This window comes from Equus przewalskii, chromosome 22 (assembly GCF_037783145.1).
Source record: "Equus przewalskii isolate Varuska chromosome 22, EquPr2, whole genome shotgun sequence".
NCBI lineage: Eukaryota > Metazoa > Chordata > Mammalia > Perissodactyla > Equidae > Equus > Equus przewalskii.
Genome location: NC_091852.1, coordinates 40,053,231 through 40,075,375, shown reverse-complemented (window position 1 = coordinate 40,075,375; position 22,145 = coordinate 40,053,231). Strand labels below are relative to the sequence as shown.

At 35.2% G+C, this 22,145-nt stretch overlaps 1 long non-coding RNA gene across 1 annotated transcript in view; it reads left to right on the top strand.

Moving 5' to 3' along the window:
* Window positions 1–22,145, top strand: part of LOC139078397 (uncharacterized) — an 86,845-nt gene that overhangs the window by 16,064 nt on the left and 48,636 nt on the right. The window contains exons 2-3 of the long non-coding RNA XR_011531327.1: window positions 18,567–18,673; window positions 20,594–20,805. This is a non-coding gene — a long non-coding RNA (uncharacterized lncRNA). The remainder of the gene's footprint in view (window positions 1–18,566; window positions 18,674–20,593; window positions 20,806–22,145) is intronic.

Here is a 22,145-nt window from a genome sequence, read left to right as displayed (position 1 = left end):
AAGAAAAAATCAAAAAGAAGGGGTATAAATCAAAAAACACTGTAACAGAAGTTTGATGGGCTCATCAGTAGACTGGACATGATCAAGAAAAGAATCAGAGAGCTTGAAGAAATATCAATAGAAACTTCTGCAACTGAAATGTAAAAAAAAAAGAATGAAGGAAATGGGACAAAATATCCAAGAAACATGGTACAACTACAAAATGTACAACATATGTTAACAGGAATAATAGGAGTAGAAGAAATAGACAGGAAATGTTAGAAGTAATAATGGCAGAGCATTTTCCAAAATTAACGATAGACACCAAACCAAAGATCCAGGAAGCACAGTAAACACAAAGCAAGATAAATATATATATAAAAAATCTATACTTGGGCATATTATATTCAAACTGCAGAAAATCAAAGACTAAAAAATATTTGAAAGAAACCAGTGGGGGAAAAACATATGCAATATAGAGGAGCAAGAATAATAATTACATTGGACTTCTCTTCAGAAAACACGCAAGAAAGAAGAGAGTGGAGTGAAATATTTAAGGAGTTTAAAGAAAAAACTACCAACCTACAATTCTGTCTTTGGTGAAATTACCCTTTAAAAGTAAAAGAGAAATAAAGGCTTTCCCAGACAAACAAAAATTGAGGGACTTTATTGCCAGTAAACCTATCTTGCAAGAAATGTTAAAGAAATTCTTCAGAGAGAAGGAAAATGATATAGGTCAGAAAATCGAATCTACATAAAGAAAGGAAGAGCATTAGAAAAGAAATATACAAAGCTAAAATAAAATCTGTAGCTCTTCTTATTCTTATCTTGCAATTTATTCAAAATAGTAATAGTAACAATATATTAATTGATTATGATTGAGTGTGAATGACAGTAATTCTATAAGAAAGGAATTGGGACTACTCTGTTATATGGTACTTGCACTACACATGTAGTGGTATAAAACTATTTGAAAGTGGATTTGGACTACTTATTGATGTATATTATAAACTCTAGGGAAATTATTTAAAAAGCAGAAAAGAAATATATATATAGATTTTCTAAGAGAGGATAGAAAGTAGAATCATATAAAATGCATAATTATAGCCCTGATGAACACAAATGCAAGAATCCTCAACCAAATATTAGCAAACCAAATTCAACAATACATTAAAAGGATCATACAACATGATCAAGTGGGATTTATTCCAGGGGTGAAAGGATGGTTCAATATCCAGAAATCATCAAAGTGATACATCACATTAACAATACTTTTAAAATATGAATAATTAAAAAAGAAGAGGCAGAAAACAATGGGAAACAAATAAACAAATGAAACAACAATAACCAAGAATAATGAATAGAAAACAGTAACGAATATGGCAGATATTAATCTTACTATACCAATATCACTTTAAATGTCAATGTCTAAATACACCAATTAAAAGACAGAGGTTGTTAGAGTGCATAAAAAAAACAAGAACCAACTATATGTTGTCTACAAGAAACCCACTTTAAAAATAAAGACACAGAGGGGCTGGCCCCGTGGCCGAGTGGTTAAGTTTGCTCCACTGCAGGCAGCCCAGTGTTTCGTTGGTTCAAATCCTGGGCACAGACATGGCACTGCTCATCAAACCATGCTGAGGCAGCGTCCCACATGCCACAACTAGAAGGACCAACAATGAAGAATATACAACTATGTACTGAGGGGCTTTGGGGATAAAAATGAAAAAAAAAAGAAAAAGAAAATCTCAAAAAAATAAATAAATAAAGATACAGAAAGTAAAGGGATAGAGAAAGATAGACCATGCTAAAACTAATCAAAAGAAATCTAGAGTTGCAGTATTAATTGTAGGGAAAGCAGAATTCAGGGGAAGAAAAATTATCAGACATAAAGAGGGATATCACATAATGATAAAGGGGTCAATTCTTCAAAAAGACGTAGTAATCTTTAATGTGTATGGATCTAATAACAAAGTGTCCAGATTCATGATGCAAAAACTGAGAAGAGCAGGGAGAAATAGACAAACTCATTGCTATGGTTGGAGACTTCAACACCCCTCTGTCAGTATTTGCCAGATCTGGCAGGCAGAAAATCGCTAAGAACGTAGTTTGACTCAACAGCACCCTTAACTACTGGATCTGATTGGCGTTTATAGAATACTTCATCTAAAAACAGCAAATTACACATTCTTCTCAAGCTCACATAGAGTATTTACTGAGATAGACTGTGTTCTAGGGCATAAAACACAACTTAACACATTGAATAGACCAGAAATCATACAAATATGCTCTCAGATCATAATGGATTTAACTAGAAATCAATATCAAGACAGGCAGCTAAAAACCAGAAAATAATGGAGGGGTTAGCCAAGACTTCTAAATAACCCAGGGGACAAACATAAAATCTCGAGAGAAAGTTAAAAATATTTTAAATAAATGAAAACACAACATATCAAAATTTGTGGAATGAAGAAAAAGCAGTATTGGGAGGGAAACTTGTGCCAATGAATGGTTTATTAGAAAAGAAGAAAGATCTTAAAATCAGTCATCTAAGCATCCAGCTTAGAAAACTAGAAAAAGAAGAGCAAATTAAATCCAAAGTAAACAGAAGAGAAGAAATAATAAAAATTAGAACATAAAGTAGTGAAGTTGAAGACAGTAAATCAGCAGAGAAAATGAACACAATAAAAAATTGGTTCTCTGAAAGTCTTAAAAACATTTAAGTTAAATTAAATTAAAGAAAATTTATAAACCATGCTAAGTAAAAACAAGAGAAGACAGGAATTAGTAATATCAGAAATAAATGAGTGGTCATCACTACTGATTCTATGGATATTAATAGCGTAATAAAGACATATTATGAACAACTCTATGTCCACAAACTTGGTAACCTAGGTAAAATGGACCAACTCTTTGAAAAACACAATATAGTAAAACTCATACAAGGATACATAGATAATCTGAATAGTCCTTCATCTTTTAAAGAAATTGAATCAATAATTAATGACCTTTCAAACCTACCAAAGCACCAGGCCCAAAGGGGCTCACTGGTGAATTTTAACAAACATTTAAGGAAGAAATTATACCAATTCTCTAGTCCCTTTTGGAAGATACAGTCAGAGGGAATACTTCCTAACCCATTCTGAGGCCAGTGTTACTTATATAAATACCAGAAAAAGACATTACAAGAAAAAGAATACACACAAATATCTCTCATAAACATAGATGCAAAAATCCTCAACTAAATGTTAGCAAATTGAATCCAACAATGCTCAAATAAACATACCAAAGAAGAAAAATCACCTGGTCATATCAATAAATGCAGAAAAACCATTTGACAAAATCCATCACCCATTCATGATAAAACTATCAGCAAACTAAGAATAGCAGGGAACTTCTTCAACTTGATGAAGAATATCTACAAAACACCTCTAGCTAGCATCACACTTAATAAAGAGAAAGTAAATGTTTTCCTACTAAGATCAGGAGCAAGCCAAGGATGTGTCCTATACTACTGCTTTTCAACATTGTACTGGAAATCCTAGCTAATACCATAAGACAAGAAAAGGAAACAAAAGGGACACAGATTAGGAAGGAAGTAATAAAACTGTCATTATTTACAAATGCCATGATTTCTCTGTAGAGAAACCCCAAAGAATCAATGTTGAAAAACTTCCTTGGGGCTGGCCTGGTGGCCCAGTTGTTAAGTGCGCACGTTCTGCTTCAGTGGCCCAGGGTTCACCGGTTTGGATCCCAGGTGCAGGCATGGCATTGCTTGGCAGGCCGTGCTGTGGTAGGCATCCCACATATAAAGTGGAGGAAGATGGGCATGGATGTTAGCTTAGGGCCAGTCTTCCTCAACAAAAAGAGGAGGATTGGCAGCAGATGTTAGCTCAGGGCTAATCTTCCTAAAATAACAAAACAAAAAAACCTCCCGAAACTAGTAAGTGATTATAGCAAGTTTGTAGGGCGCAAGGTCAATTTACAAAAGACAATTGCTTTCTTATATACCATTAGTATACAATTAAAACTTTAAATTAAAAACACAATACCATTTAGATTAGCATCAAAAATACGAAATACTTAGGTATAAAACTAAGAAGACATTTACAAATTCTTTATGAGAAAAACTATGAAATTCACATAAAAGAAATATCAAAAGATCTAAATAAATGGAGAGATATCTTCCACATCTGAACAGGAAAACTCAATATTGTCAAGATATCGGTTCTTCCAAGCTTGATCTATGGTTTCAAAGCATTCTTAATCAAAATCCAATGAAGTCATTTTATGGCTATCAACAAACTATTTTTGCGGTTCGTATGGAAAGGCAAACAACTCAGAGCAGCCAACCCAAGAATGAAGGGCAAGAACAAAATTGGGGGACTGACATTACCCACCTTAAAGACTTACTGTCAGCAATAGTAATCAAGAGAGTATGGCACTGGTCAAAGAATGGACATACAGAGCAACAGAACAGAAGAGAAAGCCCAGAAATGGACCCACCTAAATATGGTGAACTAATCATTAACAAAGCAGCAAAGGCAATTTGATGGGGAAAGGACTGTCTTTTCAACAAATGGTACTGAAATAACTTCCACATGCAAAAAAAAAAACAAACAAAAAACCTAGACATAGATTTTACACATTTCACAAGTTAACTCAAAATGAATCATAGACACAAATGTGAAACAGAAAACTATAAAAATCTTGGAAGACGACATCAAAGAAACTCTAGGTGACTTTGAGTTGATGAATTTTTGGATAAACACCAAAAGCATGATTCTTTCATAAAAAGAAAAAATTGATAAATTGGACTTCATAAAAATTGAAAACTTTTTCTCTGTGAAAGACCATGTTAAGGAAATGAAAACACAACTCATAGACTGGGAGAGAATCTTTGACTAACACATATCTGAAAAAGGACTGATATCCAAAATATACAGAAAACTCTTAAACTAAGCAATAAGAAAACAAACAATCTAATTAATTAGTGGGCAAAAGATCTGAACAGATACCTCATGAAAAAGATATACACGTGGCAAACAAGCATATAAAAAGATGCTCAATATCAATGACATTAGGGAATTGCAAATTAAAACACCAATAATATACCACTACACACGCACTAGACTGGCTAAAATCCAAAACACTGACGATGCGAAATGTTGGTAAGGATTTGGAGCAACAGGAACTTGCATTCATTGCTAAGGGGAACAGCCACTTTGGATTGCAGTTTCGCAGTTCCTTACAAAGCTGCATATACTCTAACCATATGATCCAGGAATTATACTTCTTGGTATTTACCCAAATGAGTTGAAAATAGATGTTCACACAAAAAGCTGCATGAGTGTTCATAGCAGCTCTATTCATAATTGCCAAAACTTGGAAGCAATCAAGATATCCTTCAACAGGTGAATGGATAGATAAACAATGGTACATCCAGACAATGGAATATTATTTAGTGATAAAAAGGAACGAGCTATCCAGCTATGAGAAACACGCAGGAATCTTAAATGCATATTGTTAAGTGAAAGGAGCCATTCTGAAAAGGCTGCATACTATGTCATTCCAACTGTATGACATTCTGGAAAAGGCAAAACTATGGAGACAGTAAAAACATTAGTGGTTGTCTGTAGCATGGGTGGAGGGAGGGATCAGCAGGTGGAGCACAGGTGACTTTTATGGCAGTGAAACTATTTTGTATGACGCTATAATGGCGAATGCATATCATTAAACATTTGTCAAAGCCCATAGAATGTGCAGCACTAAGTGAATCCAAATATAAATTATGGACTTTACTTAATAATAATAATGTGTCAATATTGCCTCATCAATAGTAAAAAATGTACCACACTAATGCAAGATGTTAATAATAGGGGAAGCTGTGTGTGGGTGGGGTAAGGGCGTATTTGTGAATTGACTGTACTTTTTGATCAATTTTTCTACAAGCCTAAAATGGCTCTAAAATGTAAACTCTATTTATAAAAAGTATAGCAGCTTAAATTTCACATTAATTAAGTTAAAGGATTATACTCTAGCAACTATTTGGTTATACATATGAGAGCTCTTTATAACAGAATGTGAGATCCTGAGGAAAATATTTTATTTTTGTCTATCCTCTTTATGTACATAAACAGATTAAGCAAACTGTAAATCAAATCACTGCCAAAAAAGTAAAGGCTTGATATTTACTATTGTGGATACAGAAGAAAAGGGCACAGTTTTCCAAAATATACATCATAATATTTTTAAATTATTACTATTCTTTATGGTGAAACATTTTCTCAGAAGAACGTGTTTAGTTTGATCATTTAAAACATTGGAAAATGGAATTAAAAGCATCACATATGGTGTATAGAAAAGGATTTAGAAACACATTTAGTCTTATAAAGCAAGATAGACATTTTTATTCCTAAATCTTTTCTGAAAATGCAAGGCTCTATTTCAAAGACACATCAGGTAAAATGGTATAGATTCAAGTCCAACACATTTTCTCACAAATTACTTAATTTCTTTTCTACTTTTTGTGGGCCAAGAGAGATGCCATTTACTAAGAATTTAATTTATGCCAGTCTCTAATGTTAAGTAATTTAATATGATTATTTTATTTCATTACCACAAAAATTCTGAAATATCAGTTCCGTCGTTTCCTTTAAGGAGATAAAAACGTTCGGTGACTTTGTGAGCATGAGATTTGAATATAATTTATTTGATCTTTAAGAGGTTGTAGTTAACTATTATTCCCTGCCTTCTTAGTAATACATTTATTTAACTAATAATGACTAATTTTAGATGCTTCATGTACAACAAATTACATTTTGGGAATTTGCCATGGGTTAAATTTTTTTTGTACTAACCTAAAACTCAATGAAACTATAAACCCAAATCAAATTAAGAGATTCTAGAAACAACCACATTTAAAAACAAAAATAAAAAATTTTACAAGAAACCTGATTTTATATTGTTCACCTTATGAAGGATATAAAATTGGGTCTGTAACTTCACAATAAACAAAAATCAACTACAAGTGGATTAAGGATATGGATATTAAAATTTTTTTTGTGTCAAATTTTAGAGGAATACAAAGCAAATTATTTCCGTATTTAGAGTGATAGTCTAGTTATCTGTTGTTATACAGCAAACTACTCTAAACCGTAGTGGTTTAAAACAGCAATTTATTTACTATATGACCCAGCCATCCCACTATTGGGTATCTACCCAAGAACTTGAAATCAGCAATTCAAAGAGACTCATGCACTCCTATGATCATTGCAGCATTATTCACAATAGCCAAGATGTGAAAGCAACCTAAGTGCCCATTGACTGATGTCTGGATAAAGAAAATATGATATATATACATATACATATATATATATATATACAAATATGTATATATTTTCAATGGACTACTACTCATCCATAAAAAAGAATAAAGTCGTCCCATTCAAAACAACATGGATGGACCTTGAGGGTATTTTGCTAAGTGAAATAAGCCAGATAGAGAAATACAATCTCTGTATGACTCCACTCATATGTGGAAGATAAATAAACACATGGACAAAGAGAACAGATTAGTGGTTACCAGGGGAGAGGGGGTGGGGAGTGGGCACACGGGGTGAAGTGGTGTACCCATAATATGACTGACAAATAATGTACAACTGAAATTTCACAAGGTTGTAAACTATCATAACCTCAATAAAAAAATAATTTATAAAAACCCCACCAATTTATTCTTATCTCTCATTGCTGGGTCATCTCACTTGAAGTCTTTTACGTGGTTATAGTGGATGGGCAGATAGTGAGTGGGCTGGAGTTTTCTGAAGGCTTGATTTGGCTGGACACCCAAGATGGCCCACTGACCTGGACAGCAGCCAGTTCTGACTTTGGGAGGGAGCTCAGTAGAAGCAATCTCCCTGACTGCCTACAGGTGGCCTCTCCTTGTGGCGTGGGCTTCTCAGAGCCTGGTGGCTGGGATCTGAAAGTAAGTTACCCACAGTGGGAACATTGTAAGAGACTCATTCTGTGTCCTAGCCACAGAAGTCCCAGAATGTCACTTCTGCTCAGACAGTCACTAAGGCCAGTCTAGATTAAGGGGCAGGGGAATTATATTCCACCTCTAGCTTGGAGAAGGATGAGGTCACATGATAGAAGATTATAGGGGATGGGCTTCTTGTCGTGCTCATTTTTGGAAAATGCAAGATGTCACAGACAGAGAAGGAGTCCTTACCTCTGATAAAATAAATGTACTAATCATAAAATAATGCATACAACTATTAAAACTAAAACTTTATGTTCATTATAGCGCAGTCACATTGGAAAATAATTTGTTGTTATCTTGAAAATTGGAACTTTCCCACACATATACCCTACGACTCAGCAATTCTTTACTTAGGTATATATGTTTGCACATTAATAATTAGGAGATGTGTCCAAGAATGTCATTAGGAGCCTTGTCCATAATAGCAAAGACCTTGGGAAAAACTGAAGGCCAGCTATTAAAAATGGATAAATAATTTGTGATGTATTCATTCACACAATGAAATGCTATAGTAGTGGAATGGGGAAATATTAGTATGAATACAGTATTGAAAACAATTAAGTTATTCCTACACAGTATTCCTACACAGACTACACAGTATGATATCAATTTTACAAACTTCTAAAACAAGGAAAACTAAGGAACATATTGCTAAAAGCCTTAGTAATTAAGATAAATAATATTTTAATGTAAAAATTAAAAAATAAAAATCAGTGTAAAAAAGTCTGTGATAAAATATCAAAACTTTAAATACAAACAAAATCAGATTGTGCAGTAATATGTCTAACCATTATTGAAGACCGAGGCAAAGAAAAATCTTTAAATTGGTAAATTAGATACTGAATTGGTAAATTTCACCCCTTGCTTTTTAAACACAATTAAGTGTTTTTAAGCACAGTTTGGTAGTATCAATCGAATTTTAAAATGTGTGTTAATTTCGACAGAGCAAATGTGCTCCTAGGAGTCTGTTATGAAGAAATGCTTGCATATGTATGCAGAGGTATACATGCAGTGTCATTCTTTGTGGTAGATACACTGATAATAACTGACACGTTATGCATCCTTCATTATGGAAGAAAATGACTTATGGTATATAAAACCAACAAATTAGGGTATATAAAACAATACCTAAAGCATATTATGAAATATAAACATTATCATTTATTATTATTATTTAATAATAAACATTATTATTTAAATATTATTATTTTAACATTATATAAACCAATATCTAAAGTATATTATTAAATAATAAAATTCAAAATGTGAATTATATTGTCCTGTACTTCTTTTTTATTTATTCATATACAGAAAAATTAACTAGAAAAATCTACATCAAACTTTTCGTAGCTGTTACCTATGGGGAAAAGATTCACAAAGTAGGGGAAAGAGGGATAGTCTCAATCTCCTCAGTGGCTTAAATCTCGCTGGAACTTTTTAACAAGGGGAATATATTACTTGATAATTAAAAAGAATAACACTGAAGAAATTGTAAAAAATGATTGCAGCTAGGAATACTGAATTAGAAACAGTATTTTTCTTTTGCTGATTACTTAAGATCCAATGACGTTTCATGAAAATCATATTACTTACTAAATCCACTTCATTTACCAGGTTTGGTTACTTTCCTTGTTTAAAAAAAATCAAGCTTCTGGCACATTACCATTTTTTCCCCTAAATTATTTTAGTCAAGGAGAAGAGGAAACCTAAATCTGAGGAGAAAAAAATCCCCAAGATTTAAGGTCTTTTTGTAATACAGTTTGCTTTAGACCTTTAAGTTCATAATTTCAATTGTTCATTTAGGCCAATAATAATAATAAAAACAACAACAATCTCATAAATTTATATTCTGATTGAAATGCTAGAGGTTGCATTCATACGCTTTTAACAAGATAGAGGAAAATATATATAAACATATAACTGGGAGAAAATATGAGAGTCTCATGATAAGATGGAAATCATTCTGTTCACTGAAATTTCTTTTAGGAAAGAAGTATATTTAAGCAAGTGTAGAAAAGGAGACGCCAGTCTAAACTTGGTAGAAAGTGGGACCCCAGTCATTTTACATACATAAAAGGTAAGAATATCCTCGTTTCTACAACAAGTCAGAGAGGAAACTAGAAGGAGGGGAAGTGGGCATTGAATTAGTGAGTTGGGAAAGACTATAACTATATGATACAATCATATTCAGAGTCACTTTTTCCCGGGGTATAAAAATCTTCAATAAAATTATCAAATTAATTTCTTTGGGGGAATTGGTGATAGAGCTGGAATCTACATCCAGATTGATTTGGGGGAGAATAGAAGAGCAAATGCAAAGTGATGCAGGAGCACCAAGAGAGAGAAAAACAGGAGTGATTTATACAATTCATAGAATCTACAAGATTGTGTAATGTCGGTTCACACCAAGTTTAACTAGATCTGCAAAGAACAAGGGATTCCTGGCCAATACTTGAGTTATTATGCTATTAAAAATGTTTATATACTATGCACATATATTAGAAAATACCAAAGTGATATGTCCATATCTAATTAAAATAACTATGTGATTCCTGGCTGTCCCAAATATTTTTAGTACGTAAATTTTTAACTGTTAGCTGAAGTCGACAAAGCCACATGGTAAGAAATGAATCCAGATCAAATGGAGGTGATTAGAAAGAGGATTTAATGGATGTTTGTATTTCTGTTTATTACTTCCTGAGGAGCTGCCATCTTCATCTCTGGACCTTGACTCTTTTATATGGATGACAGAATTCTACCCAAGGACCAACACCATCCCTCTGTGACCCTGGAGTCCGGGACAACACTGAAAAGAATGTGTTATCTTCAGGCTTCAGCACAAGTTAGCAGATTTAGGGAATATGCTAGAAACATTTAAGTTTTCTCAGATGGTCACAGAGTTTCCTGGAACCATGTTGATTGCTCATGGCCTCCTCCGAAGCCTCTTATAATGCTTCCAGGTCATATTTTATGCTGCATACCAGGCATTCGTGTGCTAGGCAATACGATAATAACAAAAGTTTGCACTTAGAGCTTCTGAATTTGAATTCCTACTTTGCCATGCGCCATCTTTGTGACCATGCACATAGGACTGTACTTCCCTAGGTCTTAGCTTCCACATCTGCAAAACAGCGACGAATACCTATCTCACAAGGATGTTGTAATAATTAAACAATTTCATAAAACTGTTTTACACAGCATCTAACACAGCAAGTAGTCAATAAGCAGTAACTATTATGTATTTGGCCAACTTAAGGCTGGTATACCCAGCCTGTGAACCCATCCTTTCCTGCTTTTCTGTATCAGAGACAGTCTAACATTTTTAGAAGTGTCGTACTAAAACTACGTTTTACATCACAAACCTTTGTTCATCTATCTATCATCCATCTACCTAGCTACTTATCTCTCATCTTTGTCTCTCTCTGTATTTTAAAATTTCTATTGTTTATCTATCCACCTATTTACTGTTTATGTATTTAACTCATAAAACTCAAATTTAAATCTGTACATGTCTCATTCTATCCTTTCCAGACTCCTGAGAGGTGAGCTGCTGTTCTCAGGCTCATATTTCCATGCCTATCCAGCTTAATGCCAGCACATGCAGAAATAAAGAAAAGATGCCAAAGGACAAATGAAAAAGTTTAATTTGGAAACATTTCCTTTGGTCCAAGTCAATTGAACTGTATTTGGAGTGAAGTTTGTGTTGAGAACATTCACTTCAACAGCAAAGAATGTTTTGCTCATTGTTTCTCAATTGTTTCACTTGGAAAGAAAAGGAGGAAAGGCTCTTTCTCTAATTTTTTCCAGGCCATCAAAACTTGAATAAAGTCTGTGCACTCACAGGTATAGATCTTGGGTTGACCAGCTGTTCCCTGCTTGGTGGCTAGTTGGGTAATGATTCCCTGGGTTCCATCAACCTGAAACACACTTAAAAGAAATAATGCTGTCAGATTAACATGGCACCTGCCTTGTCAAATATGTCTCCAGCCATCTGGAAGGCAGTATAACCAAGTCCTTGACTCAATATTTCACTTACTCCAGTTTTGCTGTAAGGACCTTAAAAAATAAACTCTCAAAAAAGACTTTGCTTAGAAGTAGTATATAGTTTCGTTTTTAGAAACTACGATATGTCATCAAAGATGCCATAAAAACGATGCATAAAAATGTATAAAATAACAGATATCTAAATAATACTTGTGATGTTATTCAGAGAGAGAGGAAATATAATTTTCAAGGGTATTCTAGGTTCTGAAATACGTTTTCATTATTTCTCATCCAACATGTTCAACTGTATTTTAGATAAACTTTGTGACTAGTCAAGCAAATATCAGTTTCTACCTATGAATAGTGCAGACATCGATTATTTAAAATCTATAATAAAATATAATTTTTCAGGACAGGGGGTGCTTATAGAGACAGACAGAGACAATATGCCTAAAATTTTACTAATTTTAGCTTGTGTAATTCTATTTTTATTAGTCAAGTATTCAGTGAGGATATCAGCATTTATATATAAATTAAGCAATACAAATTTCTGATATACTCTTCCTCTTTTTGTGGGAGAGAACATACTACATCATTTTAACAGAGGAATATTTAAGGAAAGCATAGTTTTACATTCTTTGAGGTTAAATAAGAAAAATAATTAGACAGTTAAAAATGTTAATTTATTCATCACATTACTTGGAAAAAAACCCCTCAAAATTATCCTAAAACATTTTGGATTTGTAATATATAATTTTTGCCTTTCAAAATGAAATCGTCAAAAATATCTTTTTGATATGTGTTAATAAAAATTTTCTTTTGGGGCAAAGGACTCATTGGTAATAGCATAAACACCTGAAAGTAGATTAGACATTATAATAGGTGAATGCTGCTGCTGCTGGTATGGTTAAAATGGATGCTCGTCAGCTTCATATCAATGAATTAGCAATAAATAACGTATATTGTAATGAGGAGTGAACGTACTATTGTCTAGTATAGATACATACATGTAGTATAAATTGTGTGCCCAAGATAAAGAAAATACTGCGAATCACACCCACTATCTATTGTCACTCTTGGCAATATCACAATCAGAGAACAATTTGTATTTTCAAAGTTATCTTCAGTGAGGCACTCCTACTTCCATCAATTTTATCTCAACCGATCACCACATTCTGTGGATGGCTGTTCTGATATTAGAATCCTTTTTCTTTCTCTAGTCAAAATGTTTTATATATTTTTTGTCATTTTATGAGTTTCCTGCTTTGGGAGTAATTTTATTGTCAATTCATGAGAACTTTGAAATGTCACAAAACTTTTGGAAAATATAGTACTAATAATTAAAGTTTAACCAGAGGTACCTCTCATGGTATCATTTGGATGTGCAATTTCTTCATATAACATATGTGAAGGCAAGGGGAAAAAAACACATGTATATGTATACAGCACATACTTATATATATGTCCTATATATATGCACACACTGATATATGTCATAGTAGTAGTTTCTATAACATACAAATACATTGGAAAATGAAACGCACAGGAACATGAAGCTATTAGGTAGTGCAGACTGTCATTTTTCACGTTAACAGAGTATTTTGTCAGCCTCATCCAGCAAAAATTCTGATGTATGAAACAACATTGCTAACAGATCTGTCACCCTCTGTCCTTCCTTTTTACTTTGCATATACATCTCACAATTCTCTAGAGGGCTCGCCTCCCCATTTAGCCCTTCCCAAAATCCCTGAGCTGCCTTTGTCATCTGGCACCTTCATGAACAACTGTGAATACTGTGTCTTTCATCTCACCTGATAGGTGAGTCATCCCCAAATCCAAGGTACTGTTAGAGGATGTAAGGGATGCTCTGTGGGGAGGAAATCATGAGAGCAGGAGGATAGCCTTCTGCTCTCAAGGGAGAACACTGAAAGGAAAATCAATCATGTGAATTAAGACCTTTTGATGAATAAATAATTCAAACACGCTAAATTAATTGACCAATTTCCAAGTTAGGATTATTATAGCATTCTAGAGTTAGCTAGAATTGCACCAGTCGAAGCGTAATCATTTGGTTTTGCTTCATTTGAAAATCAAATACAAAATGTGCTGGATTGAAGGCTACCATATAAGAGAATAGAATAGCCAAAACCAGGTGGTTGGGCACTCGCTTTCCAATGCACAAACCAAAGACTAAAACGAATGTTTCTTCCTAAACACTCTGACCACTGTATTTAATAGTGTTGACATTTACATAAATGGATTGCGGTATAGTTGTCGAACATATACTGGGATGATTCCATAATCCTGTTTTAATTAGATGGATGTTGTGAGCATAGAAAAATCACAAGCTGCACTCCCTGTGGTGATGCCATACTGGCAAGGAATCAATCACCACGGCTCTGGTTGCCATAGAAACTGATAGCTCCTGCACCACCATCTAAGTGGCAAATGATTGGTGGTGTACTCATAACACAGGGAGAGCAATGAGTTTTTCTATCCTGTCCAGCAGCTGTGCCAGAGAGTTAATTAAAAGCAGAGAACATGAAATAAATCTAAATCTGTGAAGAAATGAAATGTACAGTACAAATTGAATTCCCGTGTCGAACAGAAATTAATATGCAGCGCAAACCACAGAGCTGCCTGAACAAGCAGCAGCTGGGAATCTTGGGAAATGGTGCCTCTGAGGCGGTTAGAGCTGAAATGTGGAGAGGGCACCTCCTTATCTTATTACCTAAACAAGCACTTTGTTCAGAATTTGTGTTGACTGATGCATGCAAATTGCAGCCTGAAATGTTAAGAGTTCCCATTTCTAAGCAGGAAGGACAAAGCTTAACTAAGATTTAATTAACAAACTGTTAGCAACTGCAGTTTATCAGCTGTGAACACAATGTAAGTAAATGTTTCTACTCCTGTACTAGAATTCACCAGACAACCTCTGTGAAAGTCAATGTGTTTTTATTGATAAGCCACAAATTCAGAATTCATGTTTCAAATATCGCAAGCCACCGAGGAGCAAGTACCTGAAATGCTTTCCCAAGAAATAAGAGAAGCTCGACATGGAAATAAAGTTTATTTTCTTTTTTCCATAGAATGAGCTACAACAGATCAGGCATAAAATATTTATCTAGAGAGAACCACAATTTCTTGGTTCAGTCCACCCCTATTCTAGAATTTCAGTGTTATCATTTGGAAAAGTTAGTGTTTGAGTGACCTGTTCTCTGTGTGAAGCCAACCACTCCTACTGGGCAAGTAGAACGACCCAGGGACCACACTATGCATCTCTACAGCTGCCGCATGTGTGAGTTTATAGGAATCAGAGGAAAAAATAACACCCTAGATCATGCAATTTACCCTTCTACCCCAACTAGGACAAAACCAGATCCTCAAGGAGTGACTACAGAAAAGCAAAAAAATGCTGGTAGAACTTCAGAGTTAATACCATTATGACATGCTCATATGCACTTAATGTCCTTTTAATGAACTGCTAGAATTTTCCTTTTATCAAGATGTATTTTCATCTGGTTAGTCCCCTATTTCTGATGGCAATTGAACTGCTCACCTAAGGGGAATTTACATAATCCTCCCATCACCCAATTTAAGGATGTTTTCCAGTGTGATAAAACAATAAGAAAGCAAACACCATGCTTCCATATACTTGTCTACAATGATATGTCTGTATGAATCAGATTTTTATATGTAGTTAAGAACTACTTGGTTTGAAAACATCACATGAATGTCCACGACACAAGGAGCAAAATTCTGAAGTAGCTTTTTCAAGGGGAGTTTTGTACACTTCGCAGACTATGAATAGGCTTCCAATGACTGGTAGAGTCAATACTATTGTAAGAGGAGGACTTCAATTTGACGTAAGGCGGGAGGCATGAATGAAAATGTGATTGAAATCAAGGGAGGGGGTGTTTCCAATATTATTCTAACTGTACCATTTTAGACTTTGAATATAGTCAAGTTAAATACACCACTCTTATTCTCATCTCTGAGTGGAAACACTGATAATCAGTAATAGGAAAACCATCTGATGTCTTCATGGGAGTGAGTATCTGGATGCATGAAAAGAAGAATTTTTAAAAAGTATGTAAAGTGCCCAGAAATACTAATATCTGGTGTCACAAATGTACAAAATAACAAAGATTTATGTAGTTAATGTGTAAGACTAGAAATTTATATGGTAAATATATCTTTAAGTAGACATTTCAAAATGCAAAAGTTCAAGATTTCACAAAATTTTTTTTTAATATTTCTTTCTTTTTTTTTTTTTTTAAAGATTGGCACCTGGGCTAACAACTGTTGCTAATCTTTTTTTTTTTTTCTGCTTTATCTCCCCAACCTGCCCTCCCCTCCCCCCGCACACAGTTGTATAACTTAGTTGCAGGTCCTTCTAGTTGTGGGATGTGGGATGCCACCTCAACGTGGCCTGATGAGCAATGCCATGTCCACGCCCAGGATCCAAACCCTGGGCCGCTGCAGTGGAGCACACGAACTTAACCACTCGGCCACAGAGCCGGCCCCCAAAATTTCACAAAATTTTTAATGCCACTCAAAATATCCCTTCAAATTCACAAACATAGGAGGTTTCAAGGTAAATGTATATTTTCAAGTATTCTGTGTAATTAGACCGTATTATCTCTGGTGTTACAGTCATTTAGTGGGATCTTATGGATCATGAAATGTTAATCTCCATAGTTAATATTGCTGAATAAAAATATATTTTGTTTTTAAAGATTGGCCCTGAGCTAACATCTGTTGCCAATCTTTTTTTTTTTTCTTCTTCTTCTCCCCAAAGTCCCCCAGTGCATAGTTGTATATTCTAGTTGTAGGTCCTTCTAGTTCTGCTATGTGGGATACCACCATAGCATGGCCTGATGAGCGGTGCTAGGTCCATGCCCAGGATCCAAACCCTGGGCCACCAAAGCGGAGCACGCGAACTTAACCACTCGGCCACAGGGCCAGCCCCTGGATAAAAATCTTGAATCCATGTCCTGTCTTTCCCATTTTCATTGCTCTGACTTACATCTCTATAGTCCCTCACTTGGATTCTTATTATTACCCCCTAACTGATCTCCTTGGAGCACCATTTTCATTTTTCAGTGAAGAGAAGGGGATCAATATGTAGAGTTTAATAAATTTCTCCAGGTATTTTGAAAATTGTGTGATGTTTGCCCATCCTACCCAACTGAGAACTAGGACTCTAAAAGAGTGATTCTCAAACCTATTTACTTACCAAATCAACTAGAAAACTTCAGAGTGTATGTGAGAGAGAGAAAGAGAAAAAGTGAGAGAGAGAGAGGAGAGAGAGAAAACAGGTTCCCAGGATACTGTAAATCCTATTAGTTGTTCTGCATAGCACCTGAACATTCAAAGTTTTAATAACTTTTGCAAGTGAATCTAAAGTACAAAGTCATTTTAGAAAAAGAGGCAAAAATTTAGCTGCAAGCAGTTTTGACATCTATTTATCTTTTGACCATTTTTATTGATGACCGTTTCATCTGGTGAGAGCTATGGTGAGGTTCCATAATTTGTATAAGCAATGCTGATCTTGTCACCCTCCTAGTCAATGACTTTAACCATTTTTTGTGATTCACTTTATGAGAATAACAATAAGCAAAGGCTGTTTTTCTCAGAAAAATACACATACATATTTATATACAAAATTTGCAAAAATATTCCCAGGATGTTACTGATTCCCCTGATAAAATAACCTCTTTTTTTACTCTATGTTGCATATTTGGCCTTCTCAGAATTTCTTCTGACATACTTTTACAGTAGGTATTTGCTAAATGGTAGTTGTTATTATTATCATTGTTATTATTTATTATAAGTTGCCTTATATAAAGACCTCAGTTATAAATATCTTTAGATCTAAGTATTAGGAAAAGAAAATCTTTGTTTCTCCTGGAAAACAAATCATATGCATTTGTAAAAGAATGTGAAAGTGCAACTATGTTATTCTCAGTTTCAAGTGAAGCCCCAAAACAGTATATGCCATATACTAAATTGAAATACAAGACCACTATGAACGACTTGCAAAGTAAGTTTGGAGAAAATGTGTTCTGCAACTCAACCTCCTCATCACAACAAGGATATAAAGACGTTAGCAAGTGGGATGTTAAAGGATGATTCTTTGGAGAGAGTTGGTTTTGTGAGACCTCATCTTGTAAGTGGGTTTCTCCCTTCATCTCAATTCAAAGAGCAACTTTAAGAAGACCTCTTGGAGAAATTATGATGTTTTTGCTGAAATGTGGAGGCAAAAGTCAACTGATGTCCTACCAAGCTTAGCAACTCTCAAGGAGGAGCCTGGAAGGCTAATCATTCTCACAGTAGAACAACAGAGAGATCGCTATGTAAGGCTAGATGTTGCCAGAGCAAAGTATGTATGAAAGTTTCCTGTGGACCAGATTTAGACCACATACAATGGAGAGCTTGTGCAGGGCTGTCTTAAATATTGAGCAAGAAGATCACTAGAGGGGCAAGGGTCAGGGAACCTAATATTTCTTTAATGGAGGAATAATATACTGACCACAACACACTGTTTCTTTCCCAGTGACGCAAGCCTTCTGAGAACCCACAGAACGTCCTACAAGAAAATGCATCATTTTGAAACACATGTGAAATTCAGAGATCTTGACACAGAATTACAGCTTTAGTCAAGTAAGAAATTCTTTGTCTTTCTCCCCTGTTCTCCAGCATGCCTACCTCAATTGAGGCACCAAATAACATCATATGTCGAAAGAGTTAGCTATGAATTAAAGCAACAAACTCTTAAATAAAATATGTTCTGGTGAGGGGAGTAGCTATGACTTTGAGAAAGCTTGACATATTGATTCTTTTAGGCACTTAAATTACCAGGTTAGACATTTAAATTACTGACTGGAGGACCTTTTACCACCTGATAGTGATTCAAAATTAGTGTGATTTGCCCCAAATTCCATTCAGTGGAAGGGAAAGAACTTGCCCCACAGAAAAACAAAATGAAACAACTTGTTGCTTATAAGTGAACCTACAAGTCCTGCTTATTCAATATATTTATACAACTTTGTTCCTATAAACAACGTGAATCTTTAAGCTAATTATACCTTTCTTCATTTTGCTTTTTGGGAACCTCAGAGCCAAGTATGCATATTAATTTATTAATATATAGGCTTTTATGGACTGTGTACCTGCATATGATCTTTTTCTTTGGTCTTATCTTGTTTCCATCTATATTGTCCAAATTCTAAGGTTGTCAATATTTCTATTTTATTGTAGTGCATGAATGTTCATAAATTGGCCAAAATATTTTGGGATAACCATATGTGTATATTCTGAGTATGGGAAAGGGAAGAAAAGCAAGATCAGAACAGACTGGAACTAGGGGAACTTGAGGGCCACCAGAATTATCTAAAGCATCATGGAAAATTCAGGCATTATTAGGCTGAAGCTATCATCTAAAGAGACTCCCTTTCCCTGGTAGGTTGAGCGTGACAGGTAAAATATAAATTACAGTCACTATATTTAATCATTTAGCTAATATTTGTTGAGGGTTTATTCTGTGTCAGCCATAGCATGCAGAAAAATCACACTTGGTCTCTCCACCATTCACTGGGAAAGATAGCGGCAATGCCAGTTTCACAGGTTTATACCTGTACTTGCACAGGGCTCATGCTCAGACAGACGCTGCACTTGGTTTAATGTTTTCCTGTTGCTGTGTTGAAATCCTAATTGTTTTTGAACAACAGGAATCTTTAATTTTTCCCAGCAACTTAAGTAGCTGATCCTGGATAGCGGGCTGTACGTTCTAAATCTTTGCCTGTCTACAGATTGCCCCAAACAGGCTCAAGTCTCATCTGGATCTGGCATTCACATTTTTTATGTCTGTGAATGGATTCAGCTTTCTTTGCTAAGACACAACGCTGGCCCATTATCTTGTCCCTATCAGAAATAAAAAAGAACAGCTTGAAAACGTACACAAATCCTCTCTTGTGTCAGCAAGACTCCAGAGTAACTTATTTAAATAATTAGTTTGTAATGTGCTTCTCTTTGAGAAGAACAAGTCTCATGGGAAAAAGAATTGGAGAAATTGTGAAGTCTGTTCTTAGTAATCTGCAAGAAAGGGCACCGTGTATTGCTCTTATTATGCTTTTTGACTTCTGCTGGGTGGTGGTGCTCTGTAGCTATATCCTTGAGCACAGAAATTTGAAATCCTAGGCGACAAGAAATGCTCCTTTATGTTTTTCTGCTATTCTGTTTTTTTTTTTTTTGCTATTCAGTCATAATTAACACATACCGGGGACCCATAAGACCTTCAGTCTTGCTACCCATCTATGTATTCCTTCCTTGCTGGGCCTGACCTTTATCTTTGCACCCTTAGCACCTATTGCAGGCGGGGCCTGTAATCCAGAAATTATTAACTGAGTGATTGAAATAACCTTTCCATGTTCAGGACTCAGATGAGCGCTTTACATGTGCTATCTTATGGAATTAGAGAAGAATGATTTCATCCCACTCTGTGAGCTTTTATAAAGTTTAGAAAGCTGTATTTGATCCCTTGTAACATTCTCTCTAATGTCTTTGCAATGGGTGTTTGCTTAGTCATGCAGTTCTGGTCCATCAAGTCCCTTCAGAAGCAGCATTGGTGAGAGGAAGATGTCAACCTGTAATGCAGGCCTGGCACAGCCTTCACCAGCCCTCCAGAGAGCTCTACAGACAGTGGCTCACATGTGGTTGCAATCCTTCGTCTCACTCGTCACTGGAGGCAGGCCGCCTTGGGAAGTGCTTGACCTTTAGCCAAATCGTCTTTGCAGGTGAGGCAGACGCTGAAGGAGTGGAAAGCTGAATGCTCTCTCCTGATGTCACTCCTTGTAGCTGGGCGACAAGGTCTTCCTTAAAATGATATCTGGGTGGCACATCCCCATGTCTACCAGAGATTTCCATCATAATACCACCTGGTCTACCTTCCTAGATTAAACTATCAGAATAATTAAATTCTGAAAAAATAAAATTCTATTTGTATAGTGAAGTGAGGTATTCAAAATAGGTGCTCCATCATGAAAATGAAAGCAGAAATTATATTCTGTGAAGCACTGCGAAAAAGGTTTCACATTATAATTCCTTATTCTAATTATGGGACTTTTCAACATTATATTGTCTATTTTCCAACAGTCTGACTGAGGCATCTGTGAATATAATATTATTGTATCACTGACTATGTCATGAGAATCATGACATAGTCTGGTGGTATCTGCTAGATCTTATAGACACTACACAATCTTTTTCGTTTCAAAATAGAACTGCTGCTGGCCTTGTTAGTCACAAAGAGATATAATATTTGATTATGAATTGGATTATTGTTTCTATTGTTTTATTATTTTTTCTTATCCTCCAAAGTTTATGTTATGCTCTATAATTAACTTTTTTTTTTTTCTTTAGGAAGATTAGCTAATTAACTGTCAATCCTCCTCTTTTTGCTGAGGAAGACTGGCCCTGAGCTAACATCCATTCCCATCTTCCTCTATGTTATATGTGGGATGCCTACCATAGCATGGCTTATCAAGCGGTGCCATGTCTGCACCCAAGATCCGAAAGGGGGAACCCTGGGCCACCGAAGTGGAAGGAGTGCACTTAATTGCTGCACCACTGGGTTGGCCCCTATAATTAACTTTTTAAAATTGCTTGCTTGAGTAACTTTTTTATATAAAACCTCCAAACATTTTAATATAACTAATTGTTTTCTATCACACCTCTATCCTCAATACACAGAAAAGTTCACATATTTGTTAAATGACTAAAAAAAATTGAATAAGTGAATGAATGAGTTGGTATCACCCTGGGACATTCTTAAACAAGCATGTAAAATAAATAGAGAAATGGTGCTGCAGTACAAAACTGAACTAAAAAGGCTCAAATTCTCCTGCTCTCTAAACAGAGAAGACAGTCTACATACGGAGCTCCCACAGTGGAACACACATGCAAACGGCCGATGTATGCATTAGGAGATGATAATCATGTGCTAAATATGATTTATCCACATGCCACTATTGTAAGAACTAAAGGTGGCACAGTGTCGGAGTTTCCTAATGAAAGCTTAGAATTCCACAAACCGATCATGGTAGCACCATATCTTCATTAGTCGATCATTTCTGAG